Genomic DNA, 17313 nt, shown 5'->3' on the forward strand with positions numbered 1-17313 from the left:
TTGCGTCCATGAGCTGTCTGGAATAGACCCACTCCATGAACTTGGGACTGTTGTAATTGATGCTTAGCAACACAACCCACAAACGTACAGAGCTGCTCAGTCTGACCCCGGTCACTTGATGCTTGTAAACCAGCATGGTCTGTCCATAGTGGATCTTTATCTTTATACGTCATTAATCGCCTGTAAAGTGACTTCTGCGTTTAACGCTGGCCTTAAACGAGGGCTTTTCTGCGCTGCTGGTTTGATTTAGTTTTAAGGAAAGACCTCAGTGTGAATGTAGTTGGGTGCGTTCAGAGTTAAGCTGAGGTTTCTTATTGCTAAAACAGTCACATCTGGCTCTTAATTGCTACTGTGCAGCAGCTACAGGGGCCCCACTGCAAAACAGCTTCCCTCAGCATGTTTCTTTCAGAAAAAAAACATGAAGAGAGGGAGGACAGAACCCATTACCTTGACAGGCTCAGGTCAAAGCTTTCATTTTTTTCCCCTCCATTTTCTCTGCTGTTAAGATGCTTTTTTTTACTGTATGCTTTCATCATTAGTTTTAATGCAATGATCGGCTGCTTTTTATCTGAAAACTAGATCATGTTTTTCATAATTGTGTTTGTTTGTGTGTGCTTTCCACCATTGATTTATTTTACAACAAAAATAATTAGAACACTCAGAAGTACATAACAAGTTTCCTCTCACAACACATGAACAGAAGTATACCCAAACAAGAAATCCCCAGTACAGGACAAAAACCCTTCACTCACATCCTTTTATTCTTATTTCCAAACATGTCACTCAAACAAACACACACATGTTTGCACAGCTGTTCTTTTTAGTACCCTGCAGTCACTTCCATTGAACTGAACGCCCTAAACAAATCATTATCTCTAACTTAATTACCAGTTAACCCTGACCTTAACCTAACCACAATTCAAATCTTTGCCGTAAACTTAACCAGTTTTTCTCAAATGAGGTTTTCCTTCATTAGGACCAGCTTTTGGTCTCTCCACTGAAGCCTCACCCCATGCTTGGTGTGTTTGTGTGTGTGTGCCCCCCCTGCTACAATAAGTGAGTATTGCTTCATTCTTTTTTTCCATGATCACTTTTCCTTTCCTGTGCCAACCCACACCGTCTTTCATCCGTCCCGGGCCTAAACATGCAATTCAATATTTGCATAACTGTCACCTTGAAGAGAACAAATCGTCCATTTTCTCAAACCTCCCCTTTCTTGCCTCGCCAAAGTGGGCTGGGTTCAGTGTGCGATGCAAATTTACAAGGAAATAAGCAGTGTTTTCCCCCCTCTCTCTACCTGCGTAGACGACCTGCACTATTTCATATTTGCAGTCACTCTTTTTCTTCTACGTACACCATTCCAGGAGTCATGCTCCAGGAACTGCACTCACACCAGCCCACATGGTTCCAGGATGAATGGCTCATGTAGGAAGTGAAATGTTTCATAAAGTGACCACATGCTTTGCCTCCAGTGAGTGAGGTCACATTTGAATTCTATGGTGGTGTGAGGTCATGGCACCGTTTGTAAAGCAGTCCTCTCAGGGATCACATGACAAATATTTAAAATACTATCTGACTACACCGATAGTGCATGAGCGTTTCTGAGTCAGAGAAGTTTATTTAGTGTCTAAACAGCCCCAACTTGCAAGTAAAATAACATAAAAGAAACAAAACACCAGTGAGTTACAATTGCAACAGGAGAAGTGAAAAATGCCAATTATGTCACAACAATATCCTAAAGCAATCATACAAACTAAAACTGTCACACACTCATTCATTCATTCACTCACAAATAGACTTCACTGCTTACCCTGAAGTGTTGAGAGTATTTATTTTTTTCTTGACATGAAGTATGACAAGGTGGTGGGAGGAGTTCCCACCCTCCCTCAGCCTCTCACTCTACTTTTACAAGCTGCTGCATGCATCCACCCTCTCTCACAAAGCGTGGGTGAAAGCAGAGGGAAGAAGATGAGAGCAGAGCAGAGGTGGGAACTGTTGCTGAACTAACCGGGAATGAGGGCGCAACAATGCCCCATGAGACGCTGTGGAGGCTCCGCCACGACTTTCCGCGCAAGCAGAAGTGATTAAGTGCGCCCAGAACTGTTTTTTCCCCCCTGATCTCAGCGTTCAGTTATTTTCTTGTCTGAAAAAGTTTGTCAAGTTTGTCTCAGCAGGAGCTGGTCATCATCACCTTCATCCAGCAGAAATGAGACTGACCTTTTCTACAAGCTGGATATTCCGAGGCTGGATAACGTGTGCGCTCGTCACCTTTTACGCACAGGTAAAACACACACTTCTGCGACTGAAACTTGTTTTTATTTCCCTGAAATCAAAAGTAGAGAATGTTTTACTCTAAAAAAAAAAAAAAAAGAACACATACAGATATATTCTCCTAAACTTGCAATCGGTTGTTTACTTTTTTTAAATATATGGCAAAGCAAAAAAAAGAAGAAAGAAAGGTGCGAGTTTTACTTGATGATGGTGTGTTTTTCTAGAGTAGATGGCCGTTAAAATGTAAAACAAAACACGAGATGATTTGTATCATCTGCTCTGAGGTGGAATGAAGGGAAGTGTGGAGGATGGTTGCATTTTTATGCCGGGACATTGACTGGAAACTGTTGGGTTTGGGTCGCGGCCACCTCTCCTGCACTCACTGCAAAAACGCCGCTGGCCACAAGAGGCTCTTCTCCCTCCACCACCAAAACACAGTCCCGGCACAGACGGGGGGGACCAGCGCGTGTGCCAAATGGCTCATGAGTTGCTCGCAACAATAACGGTGCTGCAGGGATCCAGGGATGAAGCCGCTGGCTGCATTTCCCACACAAGATAGAACCGCAACTTTGTGCCTGCATGACATTTCGCTGCGCTGCTGTTGGCAGTGGTCTAGGGCGGCAGTGTGTCAGTGCCATATTGCTCAAAGGCATGGATAATTGAAATAACAACAAGACTGTTCGATGTCAGCGCTGATCCAATGCCACAATTTCGAGAAAAGAAAGAAAACCGAGTGAATGTCCAATGACAAGTTGATGTCCATGTTGTTGTTTAGTCCAACCAGCTAACTTCGTCCAGGTGGAGAAGTTTACAAGATGTGGTTGGCGTGGTGGGACTGCTGGGCACCAGATCCTGCAGCATCTGTTTTGACTGACTCACATTTACTATGAGTGGGACGAGATGTCGTTCACGTCGGTGGAGATTTGAACAGCCGATTAGGGCATCTGGAGGAGTGTGATCAATATCTGGGAATAATAACCTCACTATCTGCATAAAAAGAAGTGAGATCATCTAATTAATCCTTCTTGAAATACATTTCTGCTCAAAAACTATGAGGCAAGGTCGGTTTTCAATAATTGTGTGGCATTATTCAAATGAAATATTGGTTTTTCACTTGAAAAGGTTAGAGTAGAGACAAAAATGGAGAACATACAGTCTGATTTAGATAGAAAGTCAGTTCAACAGAAAGTGAGAGGTTGAAAGCTATATTTTTAGTAACTATATTCTGAATGTATTATCTATTTTCACACTGACTCTATTTGTGTTTTACCACCTGCCAGTGCAGTGCATGAGGTCGCAGGTTCTGTCATCAGACATGTCTTTGTTATGTTTTACAACTTAATGTCCAAAGAGCAGCACTGTGTTCTTGTTAAGCCTGATATTGAGTTTTGACCTTTTCACGATGTCATTGCCGACGCATTGCTCGGCATCTCTGCACCCCTTTTACAAAGAAATAAAAACAATTGGGAATGAGAATTGAGTAGAGTACTCTAAGTTAAGTTATAAGAAAAGATGACATTTTGAAATATTATAAAAGGCTGTTTCCGAATAATCAGTTCTAACAACCGAGATAGCAGAGAGGTTTGCAAATTCAAATGCAGTGACATGAAACAAATAATGTGTTATTTGAGAAGAACACATTTATGCCAAATATAGAGAAAAAGCCAACAAGTGAAGTGAAAGGGTGATTGTCTGTCACTACCATTTTTTTTTTGCACAGGATTAAAGAATGTTGGTGAACATTTTGAACACCCAGCTGTAATTTGTTTTTTATTTTTATCTCTGAGAGTTGTTATTGTGAACAGCTGTGGGGTGTGATATTGTTCTTTCATAAAAAAAAGCACTTTTTCCCCAACTATCTTTATCGACTCAGTTATAGCAACATGTCAGACAGCGAGATTTAATTAATCGGATGTCAGTCTGTCACCTCTTCTCTCTGCTGTTCAGAGCTGACATCCCTGTCCTGTTCATTCGTGTTGCTACACTAAAAATATGTAGAAGTATAACTATGCTGTCATCCCACATGGGTTGTTAGAGATGAAAGCACTTTACAACACAAATCACTGTAAAGTTGTGTAAATATCTCCTTAGCTGATCTTAATCCTGGGTCATAATGACAACGCTGACAACAAGTATGTGGCCTCAGTGTGCATTTGGATGCAACAACTCCTTGAATGGGAATAATTGATCACAAATGATATTATACTGTATACTATATTGAAAGTGCCACTCGGTGAAAACGGTGAGGGACAGCATTTCATATTGGATCATTTCAGGCATGAAAACCGTGACACTATGGGGAAGTAACACTGAATAAATAGAGTCCTCAGATAGCACTTGCTATGTGTTTGCCATAAAGGTTAGAAAGTTGTAAAAATAAATCTCTCTATCGAGTGAACTGACTCAACCCTCTCTAGGGCCCTGGGGGAAATGAAAACACACTGCAGATGATTTGCATAAACTGGTTGACTTTCTGTTGTTACATACAGTGGGTCGAAACAAACCACTCCCACCAAGCCATGCCTCCAACACATAATGTGCCTCATTAAAGAATAATGTAAACTGGATTTTACAGTTTTTTTAAAACTGTAAAGTAAAGGTAAACATACTATACTATAGTGTATATAGAAGTTATAAAATATGAAGTGTGAGCTTATTATCGTTAGTTAGATTTATTGTGCATTAATTGCGGGGGACAGCATGTCGGCCTGTTGCCATGGTTACTATCATGTCCGTGATAATGAGATGCAGTTCCACTCCAGCGGCTTCCCTGTTGTTGCTGTGCTCTGGTATTCCTCACATCAGTGTTGTTTTGCTGTGCTTCAACTTTCCCGATGGTCACTGTAGTGTAAAATTAGATATCAAAATTGCTCCGTCTTAATTGCTCTTAATTGACTTGTCTCAGCTCGTTTTGGGTTTTTTTAAATGAAGAGGGTTTTGTTTTCGTATCTGAGTGTTTACTCAGGAAAAGGAAGGATGCTCGCAGGAAGCAATCGCTTTCTTTATCCTGTCATTTTCATATAATGCAGAAGATGTACAGTATTGGCTCCACTCAGGCACAGGGTGTTTGCTGCTTATGACAATTCATTAAATATGCATGAATCATAGCAGTGATTTACAGACGATTTCCAGTCTATGAATATTTTATGCATACTATGTCACCTGGCAAGCGATATACCTCCTCTGCTAATCACCGTGAAACACGGCACCCTGAAAACTGTCACTGTGCTTTGCTTTAATGTCTCAAGTAAAAAAAAAGAGTCTTAAGAGGAAAAAAAACATACTCTTATTATTTGTTGTCATATACTTACTCTAAATTTACATGAATATATGTGAACTAAATCTGTTACTACATCACTCCGGGCTGTATGGGAGCAGTTATATAAACACACCTTTGATCTGCCCAAGTATTAGTTTTTGGCAAAAATATAGTCTACAAGACATCGTTACAGGCATTTGCCCTGAGCACATTCAGCACAACAGCAGCACCCAGAGAAGAAACAGCAGGGTATAGCAGAAACAATAGCACTGTTCTTCAGATGTGCCTTCATTAAAAAGATCTATACAATTTGTAAAACCTTAACTTGTTCCTGCCGTGTTAAAGATGTTGTGTGTAACTTTTCAATATAAACAAACATTTGTCAAATGAATTCAGCTCCACGTGACTCTCTCCGTTTCTCGCAGCTGGTGGAAGGCAGGAGCCCTCAGCAATGGGCTCAGTCGTTTCTACATGCGTAGTGTTTACCCACAATGCCCTGCGTTGTAGTCCGCTTCCTGCATTTGTTTCACTTGAAGCGAACCGAGACCTACGTTTTTAGGCGGACCAGAGTTTTCGCTTCTATATTGTGGATCACACCTACCCAAAGGAAACGGAATTTCCAAGCAAACGAACTAGGATTCGATTTAGAAGGACTCGTGTGAATGCATAATAAGGACTTATCCCCACATCTCTGATTCATGAGAGAGGAGAAGCTAATGTTGAAAGAGAGCTGTAGGTTACAGGATTAACCCTGGTTCTCTGAGACCTGAGTGAGGGGTGAGATAGTGAAGTGACTGTTGAAAGAGAATGGTTGGAATATGGACGTAGAGTTGTCCTTTCAGAAAGCTCTGCAGGCTCACCTGAGGCGCGAGGTAAGTATGGACAGGTCGCGGCACTAGCAGTATTTTGGAGTTCACACTCACCAGTGCATACTGCTAATCTTCTTATTCCAATGCCAATAGGATTACCTGACTGCTGATATGTTGGATAAATCTCTGTGCCTTTCCCCTCTCCTTCTTTAAGCGCGCTCCTGAGAGTGTCTGGACAGGATATACAGTCTCATTTGTCTGGCCGCGCTGCAAAAGTCACAGGGATTCAATTTTTTACCATTTGAAGGAGTTCACACTCGCTCTGCTCATTTTGTGTCTGCAAGAGAGGCTTTCTTTGAGTGACGTTTGAAAAATGCAATGCACAACAACTGAACGTATTTAGCAGTGTTATGTTGGTTTGCTCTGTAAAGCAGGCATGCATGCGGGTACGTTTTCGGTGACTGAGAGCTAATTATGAAAACACCTTGCAGGTTAGTGGAGATGGCAAATCACTTCATGTCTACAGGGCCTGTTTAATGTCTGTTTGCCAAGCAAAGGACGCCAGTGGCTGATTGGATGTGCAAGATACATGGGCAACAATATGATTCAGGAAAGACACATTTTATTTTTTGAAAAAGTACAATTCAATAAGATTCAGCTCCATGCAACACAGTTCTTTGTTTAATGGTGACATTCATTTTCAATCACAACTTTTCATTTTATGTCCCATAAATCATAGAACTACCTACCGGGCTTGTGTTTTCTTCTGAGGTGATCTAATATCTAAATAAAATGGCATTTCTGAGATATCAGTTTTTCTCATTACGATATAATAGGTAGTAAGGTAACACGGAGTAAACATTAAGTCAGGAGAGCTAGAGAGATTACATCACTCAGCTGGGAGCTGATGGAAGTGTCTGGGCTTCTCTTCTTAGGCTGATGACCCCATGACCCGGACCCAGATAAGCAGAAGACAGATGACAGAGCTGCTTGTTGTCAGCGAGCAACTCTTGCTGGACTCGCTATGTGACACTGTTTTTTCATGAAAGTTTGAAGACATAGTGATAGTAACATAAGCAGCATCATTACACAGATTCATAACATTCATCCTTTTACAGACAGGCAATCAATCAATCAATATCGATTTATCTTACACCATCAGTTTTTGACACACCGGCAGATGACATTGGTCTCAGAGTGTGTTATAGACTGTTCTGGCAAGGACACATTCACCCTCTCATCCTCAGCCAGTGCAGCCCCAGCCAGGGGTGTTTGTCTGTGGCTTGTTGTGCCAAGACATTCTGGTTATGTCCTTTTGTCAACTTCCATATCTTCCATCCTTGAAAATGCAGAAATCGGCTATTCAACCATGCAAGTCCAAAATAAAATGTGTTTTTTTTTCCTTCCACTTTTAGTTCATTTTCTCTGTTCTGCTCTAGTTGGTAGAACACCTAAACGCTGTTCATCAGAGGAGCTGCAGCCTCGCGGTGTCCCGTGTTCATACGGTTTGCTTTGTATGGAAAATGACTCCACTATTAAGAGGGAAGCATTAAGATAGCTGTGTGGGAACATATGGTGATGGCACATAGCCAAATAGCACGACTCTGCGACACCCAAAGGTTCGGGATTATTCTCCATGGAATGAAAATATTGGTTTTCCAGCGAAGGACACCAGCTGCGTCACAAAGTTCTGCCATTGGCATGGGTAATCAAATGTAAGGACTCACCATCTGCACAAATGATGACAGAGCAATGACAAATGTCATTAAATTCATGAGGCTTTTCCCATTGGATGCTCGTGGAGGCCGTGGCAGAACACCACAAGCAAAAGCATTTTCATGCATTGAAATCAATTAAAATCTACGCTTGTATTGACATTAAAAGATTTCACTTCAAGGCTGATAAATCCATTTAGAAACAGGGTGAAATAATGAGGTGATGGCTGGTGACTGTAGTAATGTGATGAAACAGATCTCTCAAATCTATTCAGCAAAAACATTTGCCTCATGTGTTAAGAATATAAAAGATCTGACACTTTACACACAATTTACATTAAGAAATATTGAACACTGATGTTTTTAAACAGCCTTTCAAGCAGGTGTAATGTTTATAGTATGTTCACTGTCTTTAATTAACTAAGCACTGCGCTCTGCAGTATTTAGCTGTAGGCAACTGGACCTGTTTGAGTTCACCTCTCATCCAAGAGCCTTCTACAGTTCTGAATAAGTGTTGGAAAAAAACACTTTAGGCTGGATACCTGTCTAGGGAGTCATTACTGGAACTAGCGATGATAATAGCAAAATAAGTTCACCTGGAGGGGAACAGATGTGGTCTTTCCTTTCACTAATGCTTTTACTTTTCAGCGTACAATGGTGACTGGAACCAACCCCAGCTAAAATCTGGCGAGAGGCCGGATGCACCATTAACTGGTTGACACTTTATGACATGCAAACTGCAAATAGAAAGGCTCTGGTGCACTGGCAAGTTTAAATCCATAACCTCCTCGCTGTGAGGTGAAAGTTCTAATGTGGAACGACAGAGGAGGGCTTTTGTCGTCTGAACTTAAACCACTTCTCCACCGCACACTGAGCAGGTATGTGCTTCTCTGACTCAGCTGTGGTCATTGTGGAGCTGTGGTGCTCCTGCTGCAGTGAGGTCCTAAGTTCTCTTTAATAAGCACCCAATTGAGATGAAAAACACACAGTATAGTAACCTTTCCTTAAGCGGTTGGAGTGAGCATGTCATCTCATATTGCCAGCTGTTTAAAGTGCACGCTTTCCTGAATACCAGCAGTCATATATCGTAAATGATTTATTTGCAAAAAAAGCTTTTGGCATATTTTATGACAAATAAGTCATGCCTGTTTTTATTTCTACTGATGGCCTCAGTCCACATGTCATGTCTTCATATAATCACGGCCCTTTGGTATGTTATTACATCAATATTTTAAATGTGTTGCCGCTAAAGAAGACAAATTCACATCATAGAGAACTAAAAATTTGATGAGATCTGTCATTGAAGATTATGTGAGTGATTTTGAAGCCTCTGTTAATGGGGCGGCATATTTCAAAAGCTGTCCTCCCAACCATGTTATCTTCTCAATTATGCACGGAATATAAAAACTGTTAATGTCCTCATACACCTAGTGTTTGTTTTGTCAGTTCTGGACTATGATGGAGCAACATGGCGGATACCCACTCCCAGTGTGGATACAAAGGACCTGGAAACACAATTCTAAAGTGATTATAATGAAATGATATTTAAGACTCCTGTCTCCAAAGACAGGAGTCTGTCTTTGGAGACTTTCTTATGCAGTAAAATGTTCTCCACAATTAAGCTCAACAGAGGGTAGTAATGCAAGCCCAAATGTAATTTGCCCCATACATACAGTAGTTCAGACTTCCCAAATTGAAATAAGTTTGCAAAGATCCATGGCCACCATGAGATTTGCTGTTTTAGCAATGTTATAATCATACAGTATAATTATTTTTCTACACATGAACAAAAAGATGGAGTGGAACACTATTTAATGGTAATGGGAAAACCTGTGATTGTCCTGCTATTTCATTTAAAACAATATATGAGGGGCCACACGGTGGTGTAGTGGTTAGCACTCTCGCCTTGCAACGAGAAGACCCGGGCTCGAGCCCCGGTTGGAACAAGGGCCTTTCTGCATGGAGTTTGCATGTTCTCCCCGTGTGTGCGTGGGTTCTCTCCGGGTACTCCAGCTTCCTCCCACAGTCCAAAAACATGCAATGTGGGGATTAGGTAAATTGGACACTCTAAATTGACCGTAGGAGTGAGTGTGAGAGTGAATGGTTGTTTGTCTCTATCTGTGTGTGGCCCTGTGATGGACTGGCGAACTGTCCAGGGTGTACCCCGCCTATCGCCCGATGTAGATGAGATTGGCACAGCGACCCCCGCGACCCTCTGGTGGAGGATAAAGCGGTTAGATGATGACTGACTGACTGACAATATATGAGTTAAACTCTTTGACATTTTGTTAATGCATAAGACCAACTTTCAGTCACGTCATTCCAATCCAAATGCCAATGATCCCAGAATTGGACAGACACAGAAATAACCAAGCTGGTGTTGCTCTCAGATTATTTATAAGGACAGAGAGGGGAACATGCAATTCTCAAACTACAAGTCAGCCATTTCCTTAATTAAACTCATTTAATAATTGGTTTAATGTTCATGCTTTTAGTGACAAAACATCACTTTTTCAAAAAACACATTGTTCCTGAACATAAGCGTGTGCAGGTTCCAGGGTCATTGTTTGTTTGTACCCAGTACCAACAAGCTGAACGATTTTAGGCCTATTACACACACATCGCTGCTTATGAAATTGTTTCACAAAATTGTGAAAGACTCGCTTATGAAATCAGTTCAGGCCAGGTTGGAACCTCTCCAGTTGGCGTACAGGCCTGGCGGGGGAGTCAAAGATGCAACAAAATTTTAACTCACCCTGAGGATGCAAAGAGCATCGTGATGCGACAAATTTTTATTGATTTTTTTTCCCCCTTGTTTTAATTGTTTTTTGTCTTTTTGAGGAGAGCAGAGTCAGCAATAATTTGTGAAAGCACCGAGTTCAGATGGGCCTCAAAATTAGCTCCTTTGTTTTCTCTTCGAGATCTTTGTGGGTAGAATTGACTCCTTTACTGACCTCATTCACATTTATAATGTCGCTATGAAAATGATAAATGGGAGACTTTTGAGCTGCCTTGACACAGATTTATAAAATGTGCCAACCCTGAGTTTATTGTTCTTCAACAAAAAACATTGTCAACTAAACTAAAATGAAATGCTGCATGAAGTAAAATGGGTTCCCTCATGATTTCTCATGTATTTCCTCTCACATCTGATTGCAAAGTCATCAAGTCCTCTGAATCTGACAGGTGATTATGTGCTGCAGCGCGAAAATAGTTTCCTGAAAGACATTTGCTGACATGTGTTGTAATAAAAACAAAATAAATCATCACCATGTTCACAAAGAACCCAGAAACCAGTTTCCCTCACATTTGGTGAAAACTGCAGTGTTTCATTTTGTCTGTATTTTTAGTCCAGACTATGCCTTTTTAATGTAAATATTTGACAAAAGGGTTCATAGTTTGAGGTTGAAGTTTAAACTCTGCACAAACGAGGCTCCTTATCCCCTCAGCGTCCCCAATCTGTGAGGCTCATGTCTCCGGTTTTGACATTGCTCAAACTTTGCAGTTGTCTCATTCCACTCTGTTACTCTTTATTTTTCTAACCTCCCTTCTCCTGCCCTCCCAGCACTGCCTCAGGATCACTGCAGTGGAACCTGCTCTCATCTCAGCAGTGAAGATGATTTATTACCCATCGCCACCAAGGCTCATCTACTCATACCACCACTGCTGCACTGTTTCTGCAATTATAAGGCCTTGCATTAGGCAAAGTGAGTCAATATGAAGAACCAGAAACAAGGCCATGACAGGTTGGTTGTTATTCTAACTAGTTTTGTTTCTTGGATTTGGAGTTGAACTACCTTTCTGTTCAAGTATAAAGCTCAAAGTCACTTCTTGCAGCAGGTAGCAATGTAATTTATTTTTTTTTGCCACAAATGCATGACATTATAACACTGAAATGTCACCAATTCTCTAATGATATGCTCTGAAGTAACTCCATTTTCAATCTCTTTTTATGCTACTTCAGTCATTGTGGTAGTTCAGGCAGCACACCAAATTGCGAAGCAGATTTCTTTCTCGTTTCCTTTTGATATGAAAACAAGAGAGCTAATATTCCATTTCCGTTTTATCAACGGTTTTATTGCATCTGGCTCAGCTTGTAGGAGAGAAAAGAGAAGTGAGAGAAGCGTGAGACAAAAAAACCCAAAATACATTATAACAGTTTGTTATAACCACAGCAGAAATAAATTAAAGATTAATATTAATGCTGAGGAGCAGCTCTGGAATCAGCACAAGTACAGGTGGAACCAGAAAAGGGAGGAAAAAAAAAAACAACCCATGGGAGAGATAAAAAACCATAAAGTTAATGACACATGCAGTCTAATGAGACACACACCCTCCTGCATGTAGAGTGATATACATGCACGGACACACAGACAGACAGCAGAGAAAAGGTTCTCAGTGCATCCTGGGAGTTCCCCTCAGCAGTCCATGTCTGTTGCAGCATAACTAATCAGTACTCACCTGAGCCAGCAGGAGCTATGCACAATACCACAGAGGAACATTTTTACTCTATCCTTAACAGTGAACCCGAAGTGGGAGCTGGAGAGTGGAGCCTTGGAGCTGAAGGCTCTGCTCTGTCTACCCCAGACTGAAACCAATAAGCCAATAAATAACAAGAGAAAAATGTGGCATTTTCATGACAGGTGGTGTAAGATGATTGACTCACTCTTTACATATCCTTGGAGCGGAAATTGTTTGTTCGTTCATTCAGCGACAGACCGTGCCGTTGAAGTAAAAAAAATAATGTTTTGAATGTATAGGCAAAAAACATCTGTTAGAAAGCTTAGTCATACATACCCTCCTGGTTCAAACACATATTAATACAAACAAGCTCAAAGGTGGTGAGAACATCGCACAAAGAGACAAATCAATATGTCATCAGCATACAGTGATTTTCTGGACTGCTGCAAATCCATGGTCACGGACAATAACTCAGAAGAGTTCAGAGCACCGTCCAGGTCTTTTCTGAATTGACCTGCTGAAGGCAAAACTAGAGCTCACACCGGAGCAACATAAACAGCTATAGACTATAGACTATAAAGACAAACTAACTTGTTGTTTTCTTTTTTTGTTGGCTTTTCCTCACATATTGTTCTGTCCACCCACTTCATATGTATCAGTCCATGTGTCCTTCCTTTCAGAGGCTAATTAGCACACACACAGTAACAAGATACACTAAACAACATTAATTCAAATTGAGTGCACATTTTGTAGCCTACTTTCGCATGGACACAGATATATAAACAGATAGCAGGTGCACTTATAATTCTTGATGGCCTATAGCTCAGGAAGACGCATGTGCTAAGTAGAGTAGGAGAGTTTAAAAGTGTCTATCTGTGCAGCTCAGGAGTGATGATGACAATCTCGGCTAACTGCATAGGTTTTTTCGTTTTTTTTCCTTTGCAGGCTTCAAGGTTGATGCCTGCCGCATTCACTGCCTGCTTCTCCTCCGTGACAATCTGTCTTCATTCTCATTTGAACTCTTTTCATTATATTGTATTCAATTTAATTCCAATTTAATTTAGATTATTATTTTTTATTACTGTAGCCTCCATGATCATCACTGCAGTGCTAGATTATTACATGTCATTCAAATATAAACAACATTGTGTGGTCTTTTGCTTTTGCTCATTCGCATCTCTCCTCTTCACTCTTGTTGTATTTCTACGCAACTTGATTTGGCCATGATTTAAGTGTATCCACAGCAACGGGGTCATTGTTGTTGCCATTTTCTAACATCTGTATGACTGTTATGAATAACTTAGACAGATAGATAGATAGATAGATAGATAGATAGATAGATAGATAGATAGATAGATAGATAGATAGATAGATAGATAGATAGATAGATAGATAGATAGATAGATAGAAAAATGGATAAGACATCTTCAGCTGATCACGTTGCCACAGATTTATATACTTCATCATCAATATTAAGCGGGTCAAATATTTTCAGCACTGCACTTGTGGCCTCTTCATTCCCCAGTTACTCTTCTTTGGTGTAGCTAATGATCTTTGAAGCCTCTGCTGCCCTGCATGTTGAATAGTCTCACTATCAAACACTGGGGATTTTATTCATTTTGTTTACACACCTCATTTTCTTGCACAGCATTCGGTGTCTGACCATAAATCAGCATGTCATTTATTAAACACTAATACACATCCAGGCGTAAGCCACATCACAGATAGTAATAAGTTACCCAGACAGCTGTATTATAGCGTATGTGGTTTAGGTTGATGAGGCATGAAGTGAAACCAGAAGAACATAGGCACCACTTATGGATGCCCGAGTATCAGGTGTGTGTGCCATTGTTACAGTAAATGCAAAGCAGCAAAGTGATTACATTTTGTTGTTTGTTTTTAGCACTATGGTATTTGATCGTTTGAGCTTTACTGACTCATTCCATGATTCCATTCTTCTGATTTTCATAACCAGCAACCAGCAGTTCTCTGTAGTCTACTTATATCTCCACATTAGGACAAAGATGTAATTTGATGGCACTGACTTTTCTCATGAATGTTTTTTAAAATGTATTTTGATGAAATGTTGTGTTTAAAAACAACTCAAGGGCTTTAACTTTTTGAAGACCTCTGCTCAGCAGTTGGAATTTTTTCTTCTCAGCAATTTCAGATTTCATTGACTAAAGACGACCACAAGACTGAGTGAAACGAGGAGTCAGTGAAAGTCAGAACTCAGCATTTGAAGATGTTCTCTAACCTGCACAAACCTTGTGCAGGTTAGTCCATGAACATTATCCTACAAAAGAGTTTTCTCCTTGTACATATGCCTCACAGTAAAATGTTGAATAATTATTATAAAATTATTTTATGCGACTATGGGACATATTAAATAGTATTATTAATTGTGGATGAGTGTAGCTAATAGTTATTGCAAAGTGTTTGTAAGTGCTCTGGATATATGGTCATCCGATGATTGGAATCGTTATTTGATAGAGAGGAATCCCAACTCAGTTTTCCTTACAGCAGTGGAAGAAAATGAATTAATATTGTAAATTATGTAAATACAAAACATCTTCTTTGAGAAATTGAAAAACCACTAACATACATCTATCATTTTTAATTTCACTACCACTGTAAAAACAGCGGATAGACCCCACTTCACAAATTAAAGGCATGTCTGTTCAATAAAAAAAAAAAAAAGAAAATTCATAGGAAAATATTAATTACTTTCTGATGGTCAGTATGGATTCAGATCTAACAGTTCAACATCTCTGGCTTTAACTGATTCAATCAAGGAAATTACAAGCACAATATTTTTTAAAAAAAGTATGCAGTCTGAGTAGTTATAGATTTATTTATATGTCATTGACCGTCATTATGAAAAACAAATGATGGATAATGTATTGAGGTTGTCAATTTCTTCCTCTTCTATAGGTCAAAGGTTATAGCACCTCCATGCAAACATGTCATTTAAAAGGCATGTGTATAATTTTCCTTGATTTTATTTTATGTAGCCTAAAACGTTACCTAACCTTCAAATTCATACCAGCAGAAGTAACACGGTGCTGCCAATAACACAGGTGACGATGTCTTTATTATATGACTCATTCAGACTCCCATTAATATTCGTAGTGCAGCAGATGTTCGATTGCCTGCATGATAAAAGTCAAGTCAGGAATGTCTCGTGGGGATCTCTCTCTTCTCAAAGTGTGACATAACTTTTTTTCTGACAGCCAGCAATGTAACCGCCAGGCAAGACAGTTTGAAATATGGAGGAGAGCTGTTAATGCATTCTGGAGGCGTGATTCAAAAAGCTGGTCCATTCGTGCGGCTCTGACATGCTTCATGGGCAACATTAGGGCTCATCTGGTAATGAGAACTTTACAGAACAAAACAAGAAGAAGAAAAACAAACAAACTCCCATGAGGAGTGCTGTAGTTTAAGAGAAATGAATGAATCCATTGTCTTGTTGCCTTGGCTTCATCGCTCATGTACCCTTTGCCCGCTGGGTAAGAGGGAAATCTTTTGAAAATCAAGAAGATGTTAAAGATGAGTACACAGTGACTCCAGCTGGGTGGCTCAGCTGAAGCTTTATTTAGTCTTTATTTGTGTTGTATGTTTTGTGAGGAACATTATAGCAAACACAGCCAGGCTTGCTTTTGTCCACAGTCCTGCAATAAACTGACGGCACATTAAGTGTTAAGAAGTATGCTTTTTTTATTATTATTATTATTCTCACAATGCAAATAATTGCAGACAAACAATAGTCACACCGAAAGAGTAATAATGCAATCAGTAATTGTGTGAATCATGGCAGTAAGTGCAATCAAAGCAATAAAGTGAAGTAAAGCACACATGCACCAGTGCTTAATGTGCACAGTCTTTTGTGTGGCTATTGATTATGGGGCCGTGATACTGTGTGGGAACAGGGTACTTAATGGTCTGACAGCTTGGGAAAGAATCTGTTAAGGGCTTTGATACCTTAGATGGGAAAGCGATAAACAAACTGTGTTGTGAGGTGAGAGGGGACCTTTGTCATAGCTGAAGCTCTCTGTATGCAGCGTGTCTGGTAGACGTCCTGAGTGGGAGCAGCGTGACCCTCAGTGATCAGCTGTCCTCACGTTTTCAGGGACTAAAATCCAACTCTTCACAGATCCTAAAGCACATGGTGATGCAGCTGGTCTGGATACTCTCCACCACTCATGTGGTGAGGATTGGTGGTGGGACACGGGCTCTCTTCCGTTTCTGCAAGGAGTGAAGGGTTGTTGAGTCTTCTTTACTGATAGGGTAAGGTCATCAAACACTTGCACACTTGCACACACATAAACTTGATGTCTCCCTCAACCTCAGGGCCACTGATGACTAAAAATCCACAAAACAGCACCACTGTTAGTCTTTGTAGTGACATTGTAGTCCGTCAGCCTACTATATGCCCTGCCACATCTGGGGTTGTGGACCTTCTGGCCATACAGGTTTTTTTGCTTTCCTTAAGGCCTTGGAAAGATGAGTTCTTGCTGATGTGATCACCCATGACACTAGGTTGGTGCATCTGGATACAGTTTTCTCCATGTATCCTATAAAAAAGTCTGTATATTCTTCCAGGTACAGTAGCTGCTTCTCTCAGCACACTCCATTCTGTGCACTTGAAGCAGACCTGCAGGGCTGAAGTGGCTCCTTCTGGCCATGTAGACACTTTTTTACCCACATTTACAAACAACATGTTATTTGACATTCTCCGACCTAGAGGGAGTTAATTATCTAATTATACCAAAGATGTTTTGCCATTCACACATCTGCC

Source organism: Solea senegalensis, linkage group LG1, assembly GCF_019176455.1.
Source record: "Solea senegalensis isolate Sse05_10M linkage group LG1, IFAPA_SoseM_1, whole genome shotgun sequence".
Lineage (NCBI taxonomy): Eukaryota > Metazoa > Chordata > Actinopteri > Pleuronectiformes > Soleidae > Solea > Solea senegalensis.